This window comes from Nicotiana sylvestris, chromosome 6, assembly GCF_000393655.2.
Source record: "Nicotiana sylvestris chromosome 6, ASM39365v2, whole genome shotgun sequence".
Classification (NCBI taxonomy): domain Eukaryota; kingdom Viridiplantae; phylum Streptophyta; class Magnoliopsida; order Solanales; family Solanaceae; genus Nicotiana; species Nicotiana sylvestris.
In genome coordinates, this window is record NC_091062.1 from 41,274,028 (window position 1) to 41,292,202 (window position 18,175).

Below are 18,175 nucleotides of genomic sequence, written 5' to 3' on the forward strand. Positions count from 1 at the left end.
CATATATCCATGGTTTCTATATTTCTCAGTGTTATTTCTTTTCTGTGTTGATAACTTTCAAGTTTATCTTCATAAAATTCAATTTCATTTTCTATAGTTAATAAAGCTTTATTACGTAATTTATTATATCTAATAATATCTTTGCAGGTTTTAATATTGTATTTAACACAATCTATTTTTCTATTTATGTTACTGAGGGTTTTAAGAAGTTTCCATTTCTGGGTATTATAGAATCTTATATAATGAAAAGTGTTATGTTTCATTTATAAAAAGATTTTATTAACTTGATATGTGATCATTAGTCTGAATATAAATCTAGTTCATATAGATCTAATATATCTATTTCATGTGATACAATTAGTTCTGTAAATGCTTGTTCCATTACATATATTATTTCAAAAGTAACTAAAATATCGTAAATTTTTCTTTTAACATCGTTATTAAGTCTCTTAAAGATATATAACATAAGTATTTTGTAGTCAATATTTTCTTCTAATAAATACGTGTGGTTGTTCATTTAGATTTATTATTTATCCTTATCATGTGTTTACTAAACATATTCCCTCTAACCTCTTTGTTTATCATAGAGTTTATCATATTTTAATAAGTTATACTGAACAATCTTTTCTGGTCACTACCATGTTTTTCATGCTTCAATCATTTACCCTAACAGCGCCTCAACTCTGTGTACTCCCCTAAACGGCTTCCTTGCCTACTGGTTTCCACTTTAGGATGGCATAGTCTGGGCTTAACTACTCTCAGCATTATTAGACAGGCAAACTTTCTCAAGATGTTCTTTATAACAGTACTATAACATGATAAACAATTATGATATTCAAGAGATTATAAGGAATATAAGAGTTTAGTTAAACATGATTATAAATAAACTTACCTGGTTTTGTAACTCGTTTGAATGCTCCATAGCTTTCAGAAGTTTGTATATAATTAGATATTTTATTGAGAGAAGATAAGAGAGAGAAGGTGAGGATGTCTGAGGATGTCCTCCTTCCAATTTGGGGGGGGGGGTTGTTTGAGTTCATCTTATTTTTCATAGGATCTTTTTTATGTAGTTGTGGAATTAAATGCTTTTTCATGATTATCTGTAGCTAGCGAAATTAACCTTGAAATTTCTTTTATATTTTCAAGTGTGTATTCTAAGTATTTAATATCTTTAGTTTTTTGATATTCTTCTATATTTTTTTCTAATATTATTTTTGACATATTTATATGTTTTAGAATTTCTAACCAGTACTTAAAATATTTGTAACTATCAATTTTTGATTTGTTCATATTAATACTGAGATGTATACCTGTTGATACATATATCCATGGTTTCTATATTTCTCAGTGTTATTTCTTTTCTGTGTTGATAACTTTCAAGTTTATCTTCATAAAATTCAATTTCATTTTCTATAGTTAATAAAGCTTTATTACGTAATTTATTATATCTAATAATATCTTTGCAGGTTTTAATATTGTATTTAACACAATCTATTTTTCTATTTATGTTACTGAGGTTTTTAAGAAGTTTCCATTTCTGGGTATTATAGAATCTTATATAATGAAAAGTGTTATGTTTCATTTATAAAAAGATTTTATTAACTTGATATGTGATCATTAGTCTGAATATAAATCTAGTTCATATAGATCTAATATATCTATTTCATGTGATACAATTAGTTCTGTAAATGCTTGTTCCATTACATATATTATTTCAAAAGTAACTAAAATATCGTAAATTTTTCTTTTAACATCGTTATTAAGTCTCTTAAAGATATATAACATAAGTATTTTGTAGTCAATATTTTCTTCTAATAAATACGTGTGGTTGTTCATTTAGATTTATTATTTATCCTTATCATGTGTTTACTAAACATATTCCCTCTAACCTCTTTGTTTATCATAGAGTTTATCATATTTTAATAAGTTATACTGAACAATCTTTTCTGGTCACTACCATGTTTTTCATGCTTCAATCATTTACCCTAACAGCGCCTCAACTCTGTGTACTCCCCTAAACGGCTTCCTTGCCTACTGGTTTCCACTTTAGGATGGCATAGTCTGGGCTTAACTACTCTCAGCATTATTAGACAGGCAAACTTTCTCAAGATGTTCTTTATAACAGTACTATAACATGATAAACAATTATGATATTCAAGAGATTATAAGGAATATAAGAGTTTAGTTAAACATGATTATAAATAAACTTACCTGGTTTTGTAACTCGTTTGAATGCTCCATAGCTTTCAGAAGTTTGTATATAATTAGATATTTTATTGAGAGAAGATAAGAGAGAGAAGGTGAGGATGTCTGAGGATGTCCTCCTTCCAATTTGGGGGGGGGGGTTGTTTGAGTTCATCTTATTTTTCATAGGATCTTTTTTATGTAGTTGTGGAATTAAATGCTTTTTCATGATTATCTGTAGCTAGCGAAATTAACCTTGAAATTTCTTTTATATTTTCAAGTGTGTATTCTAAGTATTTAATATCTTTAGTTTTTTGATATTCTTCTATATTTTTTTCTAATATTATTTTTGACATATTTATATGTTTTAGAATTTCTAACCAGTACTTAAAATATTTGTAACTATCAATTTTTGATTTGTTCATATTAATACTGAGATGTATACCTGTTGATACATATATCCATGGTTTCTATATTTCTCAGTGTTATTTCTTTTCTGTGTTGATAACTTTCAAGTTTATCTTCATAAAATTCAATTTCATTTTCTATAGTTAATAAAGCTTTATTACGTAATTTATTATATCTAATAATATCTTTGCAGGTTTTAATATTGTATTTAACACAATCTATTTTTCTATTTATGTTACTGAGGTTTTTAAGAAGTTTCCATTTCTGGGTATTATAGAATCTTATATAATGAAAAGTGTTATGTTTCATTTATAAAAAGATTTTATTAACTTGATATGTGATCATTAGTCTGAATATAAATCTAGTTCATATAGATCTAATATATCTATTTCATGTGATACAATTAGTTCTGTAAATGCTTGTTCCATTACATATATTATTTCAAAAGTAACTAAAATATCGTAAATTTTTCTTTTAACATCGTTATTAAGTCTCTTAAAGATATATAACATAAGTATTTTGTAGTCAATATTTTCTTCTAATAAATACGTGTGGTTGTTCATTTAGATTTATTATTTATCCTTATCATGTGTTTACTAAACATATTCCCTCTAACCTCTTTGTTTATCATAGAGTTTATCATATTTTAATAAGTTATACTGAACAATCTTTTCTGGTCACTACCATGTTTTTCATGCTTCAATCATTTACCCTAACAGCGCCTCAACTCTGTGTACTCCCCTAAACGGCTTCCTTGCCTACTGGTTTCCACTTTAGGATGGCATAGTCTGGGCTTAACTACTCTCAGCATTATTAGACAGGCAAACTTTCTCAAGATGTTCTTTATAACAGTACTATAACATGATAAACAATTATGATATTCAAGAGATTATAAGGAATATAAGAGTTTAGTTAAACATGATTATAAATAAACTTACCTGGTTTTGTAACTCGTTTGAATGCTCCATAGCTTTCAGAAGTTTGTATATAATTAGATATTTTATTGAGAGAAGATAAGAGAGAGAAGGTGAGGATGTCTGAGGATGTCCTCCTTCCTCAGATTTACATTCTATATAAAGAAAATTAAAACGACTCTTACTGTTTACAAATGACTCCTACTATTCATGAACGACCTTTACTGTTCATGATTATGACATATACTATTTACTTTATGACTCTTACTATTCATGAACGACCTTTACTGTTCATGATTATGACATATACTATTTACTTTATGACTCTTACTATTCATGAACGACCTTTACTGTTCATGAATGCGACTAGTACTATTTACTTTACATTATATGTTTCCAGTAGCTGTCTTCTTCTTTTGTCTTCTTGTTGATACCTTCATTCTAGTTGGACTTCTGGTACATAGTTATCATCTCCGTTGCACTTTGAACATATGTGGTCTGGATATTTGTGTCCTACTAGTTTGCAGTATCTTGTTAATAACTCGTTTGAAATAAATTCTTTTTTCAATGCTCTGGTAGTTGGTTGCATTTCTGGCTTTAATAATGATAAAATCCATTTCTGGACTTCATCCATATCTCCTTGTCGTAGTTCCTTCGAGTTGGCATATATCATCAATTGGTCTCTGGAATAGTAGCTCCAGATAGCATTTCCTTGTAGATAATTGTTAGCTAGTTCTTGAATAATAGTTGCTATACCAATTATTCTTTTATTAGCATAGAAACTTGGTATCTCCATTTTCTGTATCTCCGGTTGTTTCTCTATCTCTTCCGGTATTATCATATCTCGTGTTAGTCCTATTTTTATCACCTGTATTATGGGTTTTATTTCATCATATAGTATTTCCGCTGGTGCTGTATAGAATTTGATGAAGAATAGGTTGCCTTTTGTAATTCTCTTGAAGGTGACAAATGCTTTGTATAGCTCTGGTATTCCAATTATTTCTTCTCCGTCATGGGTATATACTGTGCTAAGTAGTCCGTAGTTGTAACATGTTTTTACTAGGTTTGCTTTTGTTTTTGGCTGGGCTATAAGCCTATTATATCCCTGTAGTTTTTGGGTTACATAATCTTGTGTTGGATCTGTAGTAGTTGTTGATCTAGGGTTTAGGTTCAGAAATGTCTGGATTTTATATATATTCTCAATATATGTTTGAGTAATATGGTTATATACCTTTTTGTTGTGGTGTAGGCTATTAGCATAGGTTGAAGTTTGTGGGGCTATAACTATTGCTTCTCTTGGCTTTTTTGATGTAAATGGCTTATCAAATACGGTATTTAGGTTTACATTGATATGTGGCTTTTTGCTAACTTGTTTGCTTGTACCTGCAGCTGTATATAAAGCAACTGTGTTATGGGTTTTTTGGAGTTTCCCAACGTCTCCTTCTACCTCTGGAAGTTTAGAGTCTTCCGATTGACTTAGCTCCGCATTTTTATAGTCATGCTGCTGACTTTCTAGCTGTTGTAATCTTTTTCCCATACTCTCCATCTGTAAGGATAGAGTAGTAAGGATTGTAAATATGTCTTTTGATTCTTGGCTTTCATCTGTTTGGGTACCTTTGTCTTGATAGGTAGTCTGCAATAACATTCTTGTCAGTCCGTATTACTTCAATTGTAAATGTAAAATTTTGTATATTTAATACAAGTCTCCTTATTTCCTTTGTAGTTACTGAATCCTGTACTTTCCGAGTTATCCACCATTTTACTTGTGTATTATCTGTTCTTACTATAAATTTGTTATAAACAATATATGGCTCAAATGCTAACAAACATTTATATAATCCAAATAGTTCTTTCCTATTTATTTCCCATTTTAATTGTGGTTCCGTGTATGATCCGGAATAATATCTACAATGGTGTTCAATTTTTTCATTATCATATTTATATTTTAGAACTCCTCCGTAGCTGTGATCACTAGAATCAGTTTCTACAATATATGTAAATTGTTTCTTTTCATCTGGAAAATATAGTTTTGGTAATTTTTTACACATATTTTTTATCTTCTGTATATGTATTTTATCTTTTTCGTCAAAATGATATTCTATGTCCTTTTTTAATTTTTTCTGTAATGGTTTTAAGTTTTCTGCTAATTTAGGAATATATTCTCTTACTTGGTTAACCAATCCTAAAAATGATTGTAACTTCTTTTTTGTATCAAGTGTTTCATTCAAGTTAATTATTTTTTGTACTACATGGGTTTGCATTTTTATTCCGTTTTTATCTATTTGTATACCTAAAAATTCTATTTGATTTTTCATTACTTCTGCTTTCTTTTTACTTAAACTTATTCCTGATATTTCTACAATGTGTATGAATTTTTCTAGTAGTTTTATATGTTCGTTCTCTGTTCTAGAATATAGCAATATATCATCTATATATATTATACAATTTTCTAATTGGTTGAAGTAATTATCCATAAAATGTTGATACCTACCTGGTGCATTTTTATATCCAAAAGGTAATACGTTCCATTCGTAAAATCCTTGTGGTACTGTGAATGCTGTTAACTTTTTAGATTCATCTTCTAGTTTTAAATGGTAAAATCCTGATTTACAGTCAAATTTACTAAAATAGTTATATCCTTGTATTTGTCTAATTTTTAGTATTTTATTTGGTATCGGATAATTATATGTTTTTGTTTTTGCATTTAAGTTTCTATAATCTATAACCATACGGCTTTTTCCTCTTTTTTGTTCACTATGCTTATTTACTATAAATGCTGGGCTAGTATGTTTACTATTACTTTCTTGTATGTAGTTATTATCTAATAATTCTTTTATATGCATTTTAAATTCTGTTAAATCATTAAAATTGTATTTTAAAGGTTTTTGTGTTATTATGCTATTTTCATCTATTAGTTCAATCTTTATTTTTGTTTGATGTTTTTCCCATCCTTGGAGTGGATTATCATTATATAGTAATTCTAGTTTATCTTGTAGTGGTTTTATCTTATTTATTGAGAAAATGATTATCTCTATATTATGGTTACTTTGTATTACATTTTCTAATTTTTGGGTAATCTTTTCACTTCCTTTAATCCAGGGTGTTGTTTTTCTTACTTTATTATTTACTCTTTTTGCTCCTAATTTTTGTTTACACGGGGTAGTAAACCACCAATGTGTTTTTGTTATAATATGTGGGTATAATTTATCTAAAAATGGCATTCCTAATAATATATCTTTATTTGTGAATTCGTAACTATATATTTCTTCTATGGTTAATATTTTATCCCATATTTGTATTTTTATATTTCTTGCTTTATATGTTATCATACTTCCTTCATTATTAAATCCTGTTACTACTATGGGGGTTTTTAGCTTTTCCCATTTACTTTCTGGTAAACAATTATGTCTACACATATTAGCTTCTGCTCCTGTATCCACCATAGGTGTATAATATCTATTATAATATCCTTCTACTATTATTTTGGAAAGTATGTATATCTTTGGCATTATATCAAAGTTCTTTTTATTATTATTTTCTTATTTTCATAACTTATTGTTAATTGCCTATCTTCTAATTTATATGGTTTGACTTTTTCTAACCATTTTATCCCTAGTGTAATATTTTTATCTCCTTGATATATTTTAAAATTTATTAATATTGGTATTCCTCCAATAATTAATTCTTTTTCAGTTGTTTCTTCGTTTTTTCTTAACGCTTTTGGTAGTTCTGAATTTTGTTGTTCTATTGTTACTATCTCTTGTTCTGGTATTAGTTCTCTTATAACATAATTCTCTTCCTGCCCTGTATTTATTAGTATTAAATATTTTCTTTGGTCCATTATTCCTGTTATATAATAATGATGTGGGTTTATTTCTTCTATTTTTTGTTCTATTAATTTTTGTGGAGTGGTATAATTTATTCTTTTTGATGTACTTCTTGATGTACTTCTTGATGATGTTTCTGGCATTTCATTATTTATTCGTTTTGATGTGCTTAATCTTTCTTTTACTATTTCTAAATCTTCATCCATGTCTATTTCTGTATAACTGTAATCATTGTTGTCTATAACTGATACTATTCTTTCGAATGGATTTTCTATTTTTATTTTATTTATTTTATTTTTAGCTGTTATCTTATGTTTTGTTGTTAAGACATATAGATTTTTACATCTTGCTGTGAATATTTTACTTCCTGGTGCTAATTCTATTCCAGACATTTTCCAGTATAATACTAATGATTTATCTATATTTTTATCATCTACTGCTACTGAATAGTTAGCACTTACTATAAATTTAAATTTTTGGTATATTAAGTTACCTCTTACAGCACTTATTATACTCTTTTCTATAGGTTGTACAATCCTATCATCTGCCAAGTATATTTCTATAGGGGTATCTATTCCTTCCCTAAAACATGCTTTTATTAGGATCTCCGTTCCTCCTAAGTGTACATATTTTATTGGATTTTTTGCTTTTATATCTTGTATTTCTTTATTTAGTAGTCTTTTATTTAAAATTGGTATTTGTGCTTTACCTTTGATGTATTTACAATCTATTATATGTTCTCTTTGGCTTACTACATAGTATTCTTCTTTTTGTCTTTTAAACCAATTCTTTATTGTTGGTACTTCTAATATTTTGTCTATACTTAGATCCAATTCTTTTCCTTTTATTTGTTCAAATATATTAGCGTCAAATATTATTTTTTGTTCTGAAGATTGTTCATCTTGGTGTTCTTCTTGTTGTATAATTTGTATATCTTTTTCAGTCATAATTTTCTTCATCTGACTCTTCTATGTCCTTGTTTATTTCATTTTCAGAGAACTCGTTTTCTGATATCTCATATATGCTGTCTTCACTGCTTAATTCATAATCTACATATTCTACTTGTGTATATTTATCATTATCTATCAATATTTCGGTAATTTGTTTCTTCTTTGGGTTTTTTGGTAATTTACAATCTTTGGCTAAGTGTCCTAGCTTTCCACAATTATAGCAAGTACATTCTGTTAGTTTTTTCTTTTTCCTATATGGTTTTTTATGTTTATAATTTTTTACATAATATCTTCTTCTTGGTTTCCTATATTTATACTTTGAATATTTTGATTTAAATTTCTTTTTCTTTCCTTCTTTTTTGTAATATTTATCTGTGCAGCCAAATTGGGGTGCTATTCTACTTTTGCAACATGCCAAATTTTTTACTAATATTTTTTCCATTTTCATGTTTTCTTTATATTTTTCACATAATTCTATAAACCAGTTTTGTAGAAATTTTATCCTTACTCCTAATGTATCTGCTAGTCCTGCTTCGTTCCAACTTTTTATTATTTTTGAGCTAAAGGGTTCTGGTAATTTTGTAAAATATAATTTTCTTATCTCTTTACTTTCATCTGGACTATATGTTCCTTTATAATAATAGTCTCTAAATGCACAAGTATATTCATCTATATAACACATATTACATATTGCTAATTTTGTCATTAAATTTCTATTTGTAATTTTTTCTTTATTTTGTTCTTCTACTTCTGTTGTCATACTACTAAATTCATTTCTTATTGCTATTTCATATTTATTTAATATATCTGTAACTGTTGTTGTAGTTGTACCGTCAAGTTTTTTATTACTCCTTAATGTGTCTAAGCTTTCACTTGATAAATTTTGTAACCATAATTTTACAGTTCCTATTAATGTTCTTTCTATATATCCTGGTGTTTCCGTTATTGTTATTTTATTATCTATTAGTTGTTTTGAGATATATCCTATCCATAATTGTATTGTTTTATTTATATCTGCTACACAATCTAGATCTAAAAAATTATATTGTTCAGTTATCTGTCTTGGTGCCCATTTCTTATTTAACCTTTTATCCCATAATGTTTTGTTTCTGTCATATGCATCATAACTTACTCTGTAATAGGTTGGGTTTAATTGTTTTGGATTTTTTATTCCTGATATGCTTGGTTTATCTTCGTTCATATCTCCTGTATTTATTTCTGGGTTTATTTTTATCTTTTCTGTTTTTTCTATAAGTTCTGTGTATGTTTCACTTGTTTCTGAATAGTTTTCTCCTAGTTCTGTGTCTTTATCACTTTGGTCATTTATTTCGTTTATACTTATTTTTGATGGACTCTCCTGTACTTCTTCTAACTGTAATTTGAATCTTTCTATCTCATTTGTTAGTTTTAGTTCTTCTTCTTCTTCTTTACGTTTTTCCTTTTCTTTTAGTTTATTTGCATACATCTGTTTTAGCATCTCTAATTCTTTTTCTAATTCTGTTATTTTAGTGTTTTTTACTTCCTCTATCTGTTGTATTTTTTCTTTAGCTTGCTGTTGTATTTCTTTAATCTCTCGTTTTCTATCTATTTCTTCGTTTTCTTTTGTTATTCTAACCATGGCGGTTAAACTATCCTCTAGTTTTACAGTTTCTTTTTCTAACATTAAGTTTAGGTTATTTCCTATTTTTTTATATCTTCTTCCTAAGTTAGAAAATATTATTGTTATTTTTAATCCTTCTGGATTCTCATATGTTTTCTCTTCTAATGCGAATTCTTCTTTATTCATCTTTTATCCTTTAGATAACAAATATATTTATATTCTGTTTTAGATATTATATCGATTAATTTGGACAGCCTAGCTTTGTTTATTTTTGTGATACTTAAGTATTCATATTCTATATATAGTTTCTTTAGTTTCTTCCTAATTTTTTGCGATTTCTTAGTTATTTTGATTGTTTCACTGTTTTGCGGGTTTGTACTATTAATGTCAGTGTTATTTTTCATGATTTGCTTCTTAATATAAATGTTTATTTTTAGTTGTGGAATTACTCCAGAATCAACTACTAATTACTCGTTGGCCCATTCTCATATCATTACTCCACGTTATCTTTCTTGGGTTATTTCTTTTGTCTTAATTTACATCTTGAGCTGGCTCTTTATTTATCAATAACATCCCGGGAAGGAACCCTTACTTCCTCTCCTTGACGTCGGGTTTGCATAATGTCTTGGAATCGTAGAATATCTGTAGGATTTGAATAAGTGCAATATCATCCCTCTCTCATTTGTATCACATTCTTCCTTTACCATACTATACTTACTAGAACCACTTAATTCGGACTTAATGCCACATCACCCCATATCCCCCCTTAGGGGAGTACTAAGATTTAGTGCTACGACGAGCTACCTATAGATGTTTTACCTCTTCCTCTTAGGAGTCTTTTCACATCATCGATGACCCTTACTCGCCTCGCAGTAATTCTTCTATACCAAGGATAACAAAATTCCTTACTCGTGAGGGTGACACTTAGTGTAACTAGCACATACCATCCCTTAAGATTAACTTTGCTCACCTTTCTTGCTTTACGAAAGCGTATTCCTAAATGACCTTTAAAGGTTATTCTTTTGTCGTCCATTCTACTATCACCGGAATGCAATATCTAAAATTCTCATGATGCCGACTATTATCAAATCACTCAGTCCCTAATTCATGTTTAGTTTATCTTGTTCACCACCCCATACTGACCTATTACTCTAGGGGTCCTTCTGGTAGTCGCGTTGGAGTCACGAACTTATTTATTGAAATGAGGATATGACTTTATGGCCTATACTCTTTTGTTGTCTCAATGCCTATCACCTCTTATATTTTCCTTCCCTTGACTATAGATTCTGTAATGCTGTCATTTTTTTGATCTACCATTGTCATCCATGTATCACATCTTACTCATAATGCTTCATTAACTCTCTCCTTATTTCCCTGCTAACATTTATGCATATCACTTTATTCTAAAAACTCCAACAAGACATTCTTTTGCTTTTAGCTTCCCTTGCTCCATCCCCTGGCTCTTCGGGTTGCCTAATATTCTCGCTCTACTAGGGACGGGAGTCATACTAAGGTAATATTTATCCCTTTAAGGCTTCCAATGCCTATCTTTGTAGTACTCATATCTAGCTGTACTAGTTTAGAGTGCACCATCTGGGTGGATCTATTAGCATATTTGCAATATCCTTCGGAAATCTCAACTAATGCAAACAATTCATCTACCATTTTGGGTCACTCTAACCCCAGCCGGATCCTTATATTCGTCCTTCTCTTATACTACTTTTGTTAGCCCCATAGGGCATAAATGAGATGGGTGTGGCCAATTGTACATACCTCTGTTATTGTGAGCACCTAATTTTTGCCCTACATGGAAATAACTCCTAAAAATAGACCAAAAATAATAAACATGGATTTTAGGAGTTTTCCTTTATTTAGTTGCATTTCATGCATGTTTAATATTATAAAATCATAAGAAAACCATAAAAATTGTCACATTTTAATTTCATGTCATCTTAGGTTTAATTTGTATTTAGGAATTAATTGCATTGCTAAATGCATCATTTAGATAACTAAAAAATCAAAAAAAATGCATTCTTAGGTTAGTTAATTAATTAGGCAAAATAGATAAATAATTTGGCCATACAAATTAGATTAAACTAAATTAGAGTTTAAAGTGGCTAAATTTGCAAAAGGCTAATAAAGAAGAGAAAAGGGAAAATTGGCTGCCCTCCTATTTAATGGAATTGGGCTAAAGAGGTGGCCCAAATGCTAAATCCAAGTCAATTGCCCAATCTGCCCCAAGTCTGGCCCAATAAACCATTCCCTCTCCATTAAAACACCTTTCCCTCTTAGAAACCCTAGAGGCCATGAGGTTTCTAGTGTCTGGCGCATATAGTGGTACTCGTGCCCCAACTACAGCTCGCCATGGTAGGGGCTATGTGAATCGCCGTGTTCATTCAGCACTTCCATTCGCCAATGGTATTCCGGCGACTCCTAGGCCCCAGGTTCCCTATTATGCACCACCAGTGTCTAGCGCACCTCCTGCACGGGGGGCTTTTAGTGGTCAGTCTAGCCAATCTGGCCCGAGCCAACCACAACAACCACGTTCTCCGAGAGCTTGTTTGAGTGTGGTAACACTCGCCATATGGTGAGGGATTCCCATAGACTTGGGAGGGGTTCACCTCCACAGACTACTCAAGCACCGCGTTCTCCACCGGGTCCTCAGGCTATGGTTACAGCACCAGCTACCACTCCACCTACTCAGCCAGCTCGAGGTGGAGGTCGGGCAAGTAGAGGTCACCCTAGAGGGAGGCCAGGCAAGATATTTTGCTCTTCCTTCTCAGACAGAGGTAGTTGCATCTTACTTTATTATTACAGGTATTGTTCTGGTCTGTCATAGAGATGCATCAGTCTTATTTGATCCAGGCTCCACTTATTCCCATGTGTCATCTTATTTTGGTGTATCCCGTGATTCTTTCAGTTCTCCTGTCTGTGTGTCTATGCCTGTGGGATATTCTATTGTTGTTGACCGTGTGTATTGATTGTGTTTGGTTGTTCTTAGTGGTTTTGAGACCAAAGCCAATTTATTATTGCTCAGTATGGTATACTTTGATATTATTTTGGGCATGGACTGGTTGTTGCCCTATTATGCTATTCTTGATTGCCACGCCAAGACCGCGATGCTGGCTATGCCAGGATTACAACGGTTAGAGTGGAGAGGTGCCTTAGATTACACTCCTAGTAGAGTTATTTCATTTCTAAAGGCTCAGCGAATGATTGAGAAGGGGTGTGATGCGTATCTAGCTTATGTGAGATATGTCAGTGTTGATACTCCTACCGTGGAGTTAGTTCTGCTAGTGAGGGATTATCTAGATATATTTCTAGCAGATCTTCCAGGCATGTCGCCCAATAGGGATATTGACTTTGGTATTGATTTGTTACCAGGCGCTCAGCCCATCTCTATTCCTCCATATTGTATGGCTCCACCTGAGTTGAAGGAGCAGTGACTGGAGTTGCTTGATTAGGGCTTCATTCGGCCCGTATGAGGTGAGATTAGGCCGTCATTCTTAAGATGAACAGTAATGAGGAAGCACTAAAGGACATAGATTTATACATATAGTAACCTAGAGTTTGGTAGAATGCCTCAGTAACGATAAATTGAGGTAACAGTTATGGTATATTATGATCTACTTAGATGCAGTAAAGTCATGCGGATAGATAATCGGTCCTATGAAATAAGATATAGCAATATTCATAAGTTCGACAAAGTACCGAGCAAAGAACTTCAGTATACCTATAGATGCCCAGAGGGAAATCTTGTCAACCTCTGTATATGTTTACAAAGTGAGGCCTAGAGATGGGCTAAAAGCTGGAGGAAAAAGGAGAGAAGAGTCGCATAGGTGCACCTCCAAGGTCAGAGTCGTACAGGCTGCATGATAGAAGTTAGCAACAGTTATAAGATTGGAAGGATTCCGACCATCAGTCGTAGTCTGAGAAAGAAGCCTAAAGTGGGGAATGCCCTGGCCTTTGGAATTATTCAAAGAACATTTTCATAAATGGAAAGAAGAGTATTAAAGTATTCACAAGAGCTACGGGTTAAGGGAACAATAAGTGCATCAGTCAACATTCGAGGACGAATGTTGCAAAGGGGAGGGGGGAATGATGTTACACCCCATGTTTTCATACGTAAAATTACGCCATAAGTAAATTGATGAAAGCTCGGAAATGAGATATTACATCCCACATTTTTGTACTTTAAAGTTTCGTCGTATGTTAATCGACGTAAGTTCGGGAATGAGATTATATAAGAATTATGCTAATTTAAACAAGTAATGAGTAAATTCGTGAAGGTGAGAGGGTAAGCAAATCAAAGAAAATGAATTTCGCCGAAGTTTGACATTTTGAGATAAAATACGGCCTGAGCTAAAATACCCGGTATTTATGGACTAGTACCATACAAGGTACCACATGTCCAAGATAGTAAGGTGTATTAAAAGTGAGTAGTATTTTAAGTATTTTAAGTAATTTGAGATAATTCTTAATTATGTTGGTAATTAGTTAATTAATAGATAGTGAGAGATTAATAAGATAAATTAGTAAATAATTATGATTAGGATAAGGCCTAAAAGGCCCAAAACGTGGCAGCCCCTAAACCTTTTGACTCTTAAGTTATTGTAAGATAGGTGGCAGGAACAAAATCATTAAGGATTATGTGGTGGCTGCACAATCCATGTATAAAACATATCTCTAAACTTAAGAGACATGGATTGATAAGCAACTTAAATCACAAACACATTCTCATATGCATCTGATGACGATTCAAACGTAAATATTGTGTGTTACAAACAAAAGTCATGTAAGCAACGCCCAAGACCTTCAACAATTAAAATTAACGTAAGATTTTGCAATTCTAAGGAAGTACAGTGTAATCTTTCTCAAGAGAATCGACTCAGGTATGTTAAGGCTATCCCTTCTTTCCTTTTGGCATGATCCATACGATACAAATGAAATGAGCAAATGCACAACTTCCATAAATGACTCTATTCAAAGAAGTATTAGGGGTGCCTATGTTCTTGAATTCCCATATATCTTATTGTTCTATCATCTGTTCATGGGTCTCAAAAAAATACGTAAGTTGAAAAAGTTTACATTATGATATTTTTCAAAGGCATAATGGTCTTATGACATTCCGAGAGATTTTATTGACCTACTTCTCATGCATTGCATTTACATGGACATTGACCCATGACCAAATAGCGTTCTATACGCGTATATATGTGTGGGATAAGGAAAAAGGTTACGACATTATATACGCACTACCACCTGATTAGTTGATATACGTTGATGATTTTGCCCACAGTGGCCGAGATGATATGATGGGATGCCCTCAGAGGCTTGATAATGTTATGAACACATGTACCTATGCACAACATGACATTCATATACATATGCATGACACTATAAGTATTTCATGATTTTACAGAGTTATCTAGACTTACAGGTTGAGTCATTTACTCTATATTTCTTCCATGTCTTTTATGTACTTATTTTTGTGCCTTACATACTCGGTACATTATTCATAATGACATCCCTTTTGCTTGGGGATGCTGTGTTTCATGCCCACAGGTCCCGATAGACAGGTCGAGAGTCCTCCAAGTAGGCTATCAGCTAAGCGGAAGATGTTGATGCACTCCATTTACTGCGGAGTAGCTTGTTTGGCCAGTATCATTTAGATGCGTATTGTTTGGTATGGCGGGGCCCTGTCCCGACCTTTATGTTAAGTGTTTACTCTTAGTGGCTTGTAGACAGATGTCATGTATACGAATGCTTGTATGACCTTGCCGGCCTATGTTTTAAGTTTACAAATGATCATGTTGGCCTTATAAGCCCATATATCACATGTATAAGTTTTTATTTCACGTTGGGTCGTCCTATATTGAGTATTCCTCTATGTTTATTCTGGTTAGCCCATGATAGACCGTTTGGCCCCTTTGCCAATGAAAGTGCAATAAAAAAGATATGTTATGTTTGGTACTCGGTTAAGTAAGGTACTTGGTGCCCGTCGCGGCCCATCGGTTTGGGTCGTGACATTGATGATGTTATGAACATATATACCCACGCATGGTATGACATTTATACGCATATGCATGCTATTATAAAATTAAAATGATTCACAAAGCTATGCAAACGTATATGTCGAGTCTTTTACTCCGTGTTTCTCTCATGTCTATTATTTACTGATTTTCATTCCTTATATACTCGGTATATTATTTTTACTAACGTCCCTTTTGCCTAGGGATGCTGCGTTTCATACCCGCAGGTCCCGATAGACATGTCGAGAGCCCTCCAAGTAGGCTATCAACTTAGAGGAAGATGTTGGTGCGCTCCATTTGCTTCGGAATTGCTTGTTTGGTTAGCATTATTTAGATGCGTATTGTTTGGTATGGCGGGACTCTGTCTCGACCTTTACGAAAATAATGAATTCTTAGAGGCTTGTAGAAAGATGTCATGTACGTAAGACCTATGTTCAGTGTACGAGTAGTTATTTTGGCCTTATAGGCCCGTATGTCTTATGTATAAGTTGGTATCACATGATGTATTCTACTTATCTCACGGCAGCCTTCCGGCTTAGTAATCTATGATAGTATGACATGAAAAGATATGTTATGTTGGTACTCGATTGAGTAAGGTACCGGGTGCCCGTCACGGCCCATCAGTTTGAGTCGTGACAAAAAGGAAATAAGGGATAGCCTTAACATACCAGAGCCGATTCTATTGACAATCCTTCTAACATATGAAAATCACGACAAAACACTTGATGACAAGACCGGAGTAGGGAAAAATCCGTTAAGATTAGCATCACAAAATGTAGCATAACCAAACAAATATCTCATTAAGAAGGCTTCATACTTTAATGAGATTAGAAGATCTCTCAAAGTTAAGAACTCCATCCATTAGCTTGTCGAAGACTTCATATAAAATCATTGTTGAATCTTTTATTCCATATCTCTTTAATGAATTAGAAAGATGAAATTTTTATTTTATTGAGTGGGCCCCACATGAATGACTCGTCCTTGCTTAATTAGGCCACCTTACCACATAATTCAAGAGTCATCAGCTGCCATGTTGGGCTTCAAGAATTCTATCCAAATGTCTTAATTAATTCCTAATTTAATAAATTATTAATCCCCCGTTAACCAATAATTATCCAATTATCCACATAACTAAGAATTATCTCAAATGACTTAAATACTAGTCACTTTTAACATACCTTATACACCTTACTATCATGGTCATGTGGTACCTTGTATGGTACTAGTCCATAAATATCGGGTATTAACACTCGGCCCGTATTTTATCCCAACATGCCAAACTTGGACGAAAATTCATTTTCTTTGACTTGCTTCCCCTCTCACCTTCACGAATTTGCTCATTACTTGTTTAAAATAGCATAATCCTTATAATCTCAAAATAATCTTTTCCTTGGACTGATGTCAATTACCTTATGACAAATTCAACGTACAATACTATAGGGTACAACATCATCGTAATTTAATACTGCAAAGCATAACATCATCGTAATGTAATACTGTAGGAAAAACATCATCATAATATAATACTTCTGGACGTAACATCATCATAAAATAATACTACGGGACGTAATATCGATGTAATATCGTGGGGCGTAACACTCCAGCTGCATTGCTCAATGTTCTCCATGAGGTCGGTGTCAATCCAACCCAAAAATCCTGGAGTTGCTTCCAGAGTTCAATTCCGATATGTTGACACTTAAGCACTATATCCTTAAAGTTCTCCCAATCTTCAAACATGGTTTCAATCTTGTTCTTAAAGAAGTTATGGATTTCCCTTCTAAACTTGCCCATTTTAGCTGAGGAGAAATATTTGTCAAGAAATTTTCTGGTCTTGTCCCATATTCTAATTGATCCATAGGGCAAGCTTCGAAGGCAGTGCTTTGCATCATCTTTGAGTGTGAAGGGGAATGCCCTTAAGTAAACTGCATCTTGTGACACACCATTGTATTGAAAGGTGTTCATAATCTCCTAGAAGTCCATTAAATGATTGTTTAGATCTTCGTTTTGCTTTCCTCTTAAGTCACAACAATTTTGAAGGGTTTGAAGCAACCCTTGCTTCAACTCAAAATTGTTAGCTGCAACTGGAGGTGGTCTCACACTTGATATGCCTTGGTTCGAGACGGGTCTCGCATAATCTCCAAGTGGTCTCCCAGCACCCAAGGGCTGATTCTGAGCCATCTTCGAGCCCTCTCCTCCTTATAAGCAATTTACACATCTCTAAGTGCTGCTTCTTCAGCATCCTTTGCAGCTTTCTCTCTGA

The 18,175-nt window shown here is 32.4% G+C and overlaps 1 long non-coding RNA gene across 1 annotated transcript in view; it reads left to right on the plus strand.

Moving 5' to 3' along the window:
• The window catches only part of LOC138870141 (uncharacterized), a 295,068-nt gene extending 279,560 nt beyond the window's left edge, over positions 1 to 15,508 (plus strand). Inside the window, exon 3 of the long non-coding RNA XR_011400376.1 lies at positions 15,449 to 15,508. This is a non-coding gene — a long non-coding RNA (uncharacterized lncRNA). The remainder of the gene's footprint in view (positions 1 to 15,448) is intronic.
• The last annotated feature ends 2,667 nt before the right edge of the window (positions 15,509 to 18,175 follow it).